The following is a 6,000-nucleotide window of genomic DNA, read 5'->3' on the forward strand; positions in this document are numbered from 1 at the left end:
AAAAATGCTTTGTTTCCTCCCATTTTGCAGTTACACCTGAAAAGTTTATATTTCCTTTCAAAGCATTCAAACCTAGAACCCAAACATGGACTTCTCAGAGTTGGAACAACCTATGCCGGGTTTTACTTGAAGCTTAATATCCTTTGGCAAAAAGCCACAAACATCTCAGGGAGCTGACCCAGATCTACCCTGTGAAGAAAGTATTCCCCACTTCCCCCGAAAACGTTCTCCCACTCCTCCCTGAGGCAAACAAATACAAACTATGCCCCCCATGTTGCAGACTGGTCCCATACCCATACTGTCAAACCCATATGGTGCAAAATGAATGGAAAACCTGAAATGACCTCATTTGTATCTATGGCTGGGTTGGTGGCAGAGGGACCGTGGATGCACTGCCCAAGTTATCACACTGCTTATTTTGTAACCATCTTTACAACTGATACTGAAGATGGGCACATTTCAAGTGGCTAGCAATCCAAAATCCAGGTATCAGGTTTCTTCTTGGGAACTCAGGAGAATCTGTTCCATGCCTCTCTCCTAGCTTCTGGTGGTGGCTGGCAAGTCTTGGAATCCCTTACATCTGCATAACTCCAATCTCTACTTCCACTGTCACAGGCTTGCCTTCCCTCTATGAGTCTCCGTCTCTGTGTCTCTTCTCTTCTTCTTATAAGGACACCAGTCATACTGGGTTAAGGGCCCACCCTACTCCAGTATGACCTCATATTAACCAACTACAACTGCAATGACCCTATTTCTAAATAAGGTCTCATTCTGAGGTTCCAGGAAGTACATGAATTTTAGGGAGACATTATCCGACCCAGCAAACCCACCAAATCTGCCTTCATTTTTCTATTGCCACCTTTGTATATAGTGCTGGTCCTCAACCTCAAGCCAAGAAGCTGAGAACCACCCTTCATTCCCACCTCCCTTTAAATTCATATCCCAGTTATCATCAAGCCTGATCATTTTCCACTCCTAATATTTCTAGACTCTGCTACTCCTGTTTATCCCTAATCCCTGAATCACTCTCTAGCACCTCTTGCTTGGGCTACAACAGTCTGTCCAGTACTCCTCAAATCCAATCTTCTCCAAGCTACAAGAGTATATATAGATATATACATACAGCTTCGTGGCATGTTAGAAAGATGTACAGTTGCTTTTTTTGGTTTGTTTTTCTGATTTTTCACTACCGTGAAAAGTTCTGCTGCTTTACTGCAATCAGCATAATTATGATAGACATCCTTCTTCAGGGATACAGAAACTGAGAGGCAGAGTGGTTTGTGTGCAAGCCCTGTCCTTTGTAACATCTTCTCCTGACTTGATAGACTCTTTACAAACCTTCAGAATGCAACAAAATCCATTATATCTATAATCTAACTTTTTATAGATTTTATTAGATTTGGGAAAGACAGACAAGAGGGGCTTATTTCAGTGTTTTGAGATTTAATATTATACCTGGCTCCAGAAGCCCCATGATAGAAGTACTTATTCTCATTTTTTAAATAAACAAAAATAATAAACGAATGTAACTGCATGAGTTATAAGCCATCCTTGTTTACACACACACACACACACACACATACACACTGATTTTAAGAACAGTGTTTTCTTCTGAGACGTATTAACCCAGCCCATAAAGATTAGTGTAGAAATAAATCACTTCATAGTCATTTGATATAAGCATGTTTGGGAAGACAGCTTAACTCCTTCCTGTCTTCCACGAATTTATTCCTGAAACTATCACACTGAACCTCAGTTTCTTCCTTTCTTTCACCCAAAAAGTGAAAACTTACAGTTAACCACGCTTATTTCCACACTCCCAAAGGGGATTCTTTTTCATCAGCACAGTAGATTTTAGGGCTTAGCAGGAAATAGGGGCTATGAGGAGGCGGAATCCAGGAGATAGAGGAAGGCATTTAGCTCCATTTATATTGTCTATAAACACTTCTGCTGTTGCTCCCCCAAACAAGTGTTCAGGCTGTGTTGGCTCCAGACTACACAGTCTTAAAGTATTTCTATTCCCTTGGCCCACTTTCCAGTCTGAGAAATCCTATTTTAACTGATCCAGGATCCTAGGTGAGATTCCTTCCTCCTATTCAGGAACATGTACAAATGTGAATTGCTTTATTCTTATATAGACAGCTCTGAACTTCTTTTCCAACCAAGCACCCAACTCTTGGACACCATCACATTTTAAGAATAGGCGTTATTGGAGAACACATATCTACTCTGATTTATAAAGTCCGTAGCATGCTTTATACCTGGACAGATGCATAAAACTGCTATTTGCCTTTGACAGCATGAATGAAAAATATATCCCACTTGAGTATAAAGTACTCAATTTCTCAAAGTCAATTGTACTTCCAATAAAAAGAAAAATAATAATAACCACTTTGGTTTTCTGGGTATGTTCAAGTATTCTCTTTATGTAATGTCACTAACTGATAATGACTTATAAAAAGTACATTGATCCTATTAATATAAAAATTACTAAGACCAACAGGATTCAGAGAGCATGTACTAACCACAGAAGTTTTAAAACAGTAAGATAGGAGCCCTGGATTTATCCCTAATACATGATTTTTGCACATGTCAATCACTTAAACTTGGGCCTTAGATCTCTATATCTAATAAAATATGTTTAATTAGTACTTAGAAGAATTATGTGGCATCATAATTACGGATGCTTATTTTATCATAGGATTTATAGGATTTCATCATCATAGGATTTATATCATAGGATTTCTGATATTCAGAAAGGATTTTTTTTTCTAACTCAATTAAAATCTTGTGTTGAAGGAATGGAAAACCACTGAATCTACTATCAAGCCATTCAGGTCTGAGTCTCATCAACATCCCAAAATACGATTTTCAAATTGCTTTATTTCCCATTCTCAATGGAGACTGCAGGAAATTTAGTCTTAATTAAGCCTGATTTACTCTCATTTAGCATTAAAAAAAAAAGATACTGGAGGAAGGAATGAATAGGCAGAGAACAGAGGATTTTTAGGGCAGTGAAAATACTCCCTATGATAGATGAATACATGTCATTATGTGTTTGTCCAAAGCCATATAATGTACAACAACAAGAGTGAACCCTAAGATAAACTACGGACTTTGGGTGATTATGATTTGTCAATGTAGGTTCATCTATTGTAGCAAACATACCAGTCTGGTGAGTGAAGGAGGCTATGCGTGTGTAGGGGTAGGGGGTATCTGAGAAATCTGTACCTTCCTTTCAATTTTGCTGTGAATCTAAAACTGCTCCAAAAAAACCTGTCTTTAGAAATATTTTATTTCTGAGAAATGTTACACTTTTTTGCAAATTTGTTTGCTATATCTGAGCTCTAAATTTGAAAGGAAGCAAAGTGTTTCCTGTCCAACCATCTCTCTATGTATATATCAAATCATATATGATCTAGTAAGAAACATTTATTTCTCCAGAATTTTCTACATTTTGTAAATACGTAACTTCTACATAAAATTCACTCTATACTGCTCTTAAAAAGTTAGACATACGTTTATCATACAACCCAGCAATTGCACTGCTAAATATCTATCCAAGAGAAATGAAAACATGTACTCACAAAGACTTGCATGTGAATGTTCTTAGCATCACGATTCACAATAGCCTCAAGCTGAAAACAACCCAAATGTCCATCCACTGGTGAATGGATAGACAAAATGTGGTATATCCATACAATGGAAAACTTCAACAATAAAGAGGAATGAAATACTGATACACGCTACAATATAGATGAATCTCAAAAACAGAATGTTAAGTGAAAAAAGCTATAAACAAAAGATTCCACATTTTATGATTTCATTTATATAAAATGTCCAGAGACGGCAAATCTATAGATACTGAAAGAAGATTAGTGGTTGCCTGAAACTGAGCAGAGAGTAATTATAAATGGGCATGAGGGACCTTATTGGGGTGATGAAAATGTTCTAAAACTGAATTATGGTGATGGTTTTACAACTTGGCAAAATTTCTTTAAAAATCATTGAAAGGGGTAAATTTCTAAAAATTTAAACTTCTAGTTTAAAATTGACTAAAGAGGAGAGAAAATTCTTTAACAAAGAATGAAATTTGACACAATTTTAAATATCCTGCATAAGGTATTCCATTAGTCTTTGATATTTTGTTGAAGAAAGTTGTGGTAAAGATAAAACTAAAAAGTCAATTACTAAAAACTTTTTGCAAACTTTTTTCCAATATATACTTTGCTTCAAAATTAAATCATTTGATCTTCCAAAACACTGTTTTAGAAAATGAACTCCCTTAACATAGTGTCAGCAGAGGGTTACTGACCAGCACCTGACATACTAACAGGAAAACAAGGTTTTCAAATTGCTGGTCTAACTAACCTTGATCCAGAACCTACGCCATTACAGCACTTCCTGTGAGATTTATGGCCATCAGATCTCATTTTAACAATCCAAATTCTGAGCTTTCTGAATATTAAATCCCAGAAGGAATTTTTTTATGTGTAGCAATGTCAATAAGAAGAAAGGCATCTTGTGAAGAGATAAAGTGGACAGATGGATTTTGAATCTACATGTACACCAAGAGAAATGCAATACTCAACAGTAGTTCTAATCCATACTTTTTCAGTATCCAAACCATTAATATGAGTGTTTTAGTATTTAGTTTTTCTAGTTGAATGTTTAAGTGGTCATCGGCATCGAATCTCCATTTTACAGTCCTGCACAGACTCTAATAATTTCACCTGCCGTTTTTTTTTTGGTTTCTGTTTTCTTAGTGTTTCCTGTGTGCCCCACTTGTACCAAGCGCTCTTCCAAAGAAACCGTGTTCGGATGTGTTCCCTGGGATGAGCTCTACGAAGATGAAACTGGCCCGTTCATCTCAGCCTCACTCGTCAGGGGCTGCCAGTCAGGACAGCTGGTAAATTGGGGTCATCTCCCCCTGAAGGCAACGAGTTGCTATGGCATCAGCAGTCAGGACCCACGCCCTCCATCTCCTGAGCCCCTGCAACCACACTGCACTCCCGTCCCTCCCTGGCTGCCGGCCGGTGTCCTAGGCTCAGTGAAAACCCAGTAGTTGCAGAGAACTCTTGATTTGACCCGATCTAATCATTCCCATGTTTTATCAAATAATGGATGGAGGCTGGTGAGATAAGGTGACTGGGCTAAAGCCACACAGCTCGACGCGGGCAGAGCCGGCGAGAACACTGGTCTCTGCTGACCCGGCGGCCGCGAGCGGCTGCCTCGGGCTGGGAACGCGCAGCCCATGGGAAACGACGTGGCATTGCCCGTGCGAGAGGCGAAGGCTCAGCAACTTATGAGAGGATATCACCAATGTCCAGCTTCAGGGCAGAGTGGGCAAAAAGAGGTGACCAGACCTCCCTGGTTACGCCTGTTGGCCTGAGCGTCCCCTTCCACTCCGCAAGTACCTCTGCATGTTAAATGATGTGGTCGCTCTGGCCAAAGAGGCATCCACTTTGAATTCCCCCCATGCTCGTGCGGACTGGCCGGAAAATAGGAAAGTTGCTATAACCACATCTTCGCTCTCTCAGTCTCCCCTGACTGCCCAAGTCCTTTCCCTCCATCTTCGCTCCAGAGACCCCCACCACTCCCGACTCCCCTTCACCACGTACGTACCAGCCGCGCGCAGAGGTGCTCGCCGAGCCTGGGCTGGGTCCCGGTGCCCGGGCTCGCCCGGCCTCTACGTGGCCGCGAACTGCGACGCGGGCTCTAGTTCGCTGCCGCCTCTACCGTCCACGAGGGTGCGAACGCGTCTGAGCTGCTGGGCTGGGGCGCAGCCAGGAAGTGGCAGCTACTCCGGGGGCGGAGAGAGCGGCTGCCGGGACCCGCCCCCGAGCGTGCGAGGCCCCTCCCCCCTCCCCCCACCCGGGTCTTGCTCTCTGTGCAGCCACTCCCGCCAAGGGGCTCTCGGGGCCGACGCGACGGTGGTTCTTGTCTTTTGGCTCCCTGGGCAGCGTTCTTTTTCCTGCGTGCGCGTTAACAATTAATCAT

The 6,000-nt window shown here is 41.5% G+C and overlaps 1 protein-coding gene across 3 annotated transcripts in view; it reads right to left on the reverse strand.

Annotated features, from left to right (window-relative positions):
* Nucleotides 1-5,756, reverse strand: part of PKIB (cAMP-dependent protein kinase inhibitor beta) — a 102,776-nt gene extending 97,020 nt beyond the window's left edge. For 2 of the 3 annotated variants that reach the window (XM_060167432.1, XM_060167431.1), the window contains exon 1: nt 5,626-5,756. The gene's annotated coding sequence lies outside the window, so the exon portion shown is untranslated. The remainder of the gene's footprint in view (nt 1-5,625) is intronic. The other variant, XM_060167433.1, reaches the window with a different exon arrangement.
* Between the last annotated feature and the right edge of the window lie 244 nt (nt 5,757-6,000).

This window comes from Lagenorhynchus albirostris, chromosome 12, assembly GCF_949774975.1.
Source record: "Lagenorhynchus albirostris chromosome 12, mLagAlb1.1, whole genome shotgun sequence".
Classification (NCBI taxonomy): Eukaryota; Metazoa; Chordata; class Mammalia; order Artiodactyla; family Delphinidae; genus Lagenorhynchus; species Lagenorhynchus albirostris.